Below are 1,188 nucleotides of genomic sequence, written 5' to 3'. Positions count from 1 at the left end.
AATGATGAAATTCAGGCTGTCCAAAAAGCAAAAAGAGAAGCGTACAAGAGAACTTTGAACGTCGCAGGTCTTAGCAATGAAGAAAGAAATAGACGTAGAAATTATTATAGACGTGAAAATAGAATACTTAAACGATTAGTTAAAGAAAGTAAAGATACAATTAGAGCAGAAGAAGAGATAAAAATACAAAACGACTTTGAAGGAAGCAGGAAACTACTTTATAAAAAAATGAAAGGAAAAAAAAGTACAGAAATTGTCAAAATGAGAAATAGTAGGGGGGAAATGGTATATAATGCAGACGGAATACTAGAGGCTTTCAGAGACTACTTTAGGACACAATTCGGAGATGAAGCTATAGGACACCACAACTGCGATGTAGAACACGATGCGATGGAAAACTCAATTGAGAAAATCTGTGTCACTGAGGTTAGGGATATAATTAAGAACTTAAAAAACGGTAAGGCTACCGGGGTAGACGGTATTAACGCTGAAATGCTTAAACAGGGTGGCGCGTGCATACCACATAGACTGTGCGAATTGATAAATTTATGCTTCGAGATGGGAGACGTCACAGACGATTGGAAAAAAGCGATTATCGTACCAATATACAAGAGAAAGGGAGATAAAAACGAGTGCAATAATTACAGAGGGATTAGCTTATTAAGCACCGTAAGTAAAATATATTCAAAAATAATTACTCGTAGGGTAATGAAAATAACAGAAGCAAAGATTTGGGAAGTTCAAAGTGGGTTTATGCCAGGAAGGTCATGTACAGATCAAATATTTAGCTTAAGGCAAATAACAGAAAAAAGTTTGAGAGTAGGAAAAAAAGTTTTCTGTGCATTTGTTGACCTAGAAAAAGCTTTTTACAAGGTAGATAGAAGTAAACTTTGGGAAGTCCTGAAAGAGTATGGAGTCAATGGATGGATCCTACCAGCTATAAAAACAATATATACAGGTAGCAAAGCGAGTGTAAGAGTAAATGGGAAACTGAGTGATTGTTTCGATATTATTCAAGGAGTTAGACAAGGATGTGTTATGTCAAGAAAAAGATCAGAGTAAAATTAACGCAATTGACATGAGATTCATGCGCATAATATGCGGGAAGAGCCTGATGGACAAAGTAAGTAACGAGATAATTCTAAAAGAATGTGGTGCAGAAGAGACGCTACTAGACACATCGGAAAG

This window comes from Belonocnema kinseyi, chromosome 9, assembly GCF_010883055.1.
Source record: "Belonocnema kinseyi isolate 2016_QV_RU_SX_M_011 chromosome 9, B_treatae_v1, whole genome shotgun sequence".
Taxonomy (NCBI): domain Eukaryota; kingdom Metazoa; phylum Arthropoda; class Insecta; order Hymenoptera; family Cynipidae; genus Belonocnema; species Belonocnema kinseyi.
The sequence above is the reverse complement of the archived record's forward strand: the minus strand, read 5'-3'. Positions refer to the sequence as shown.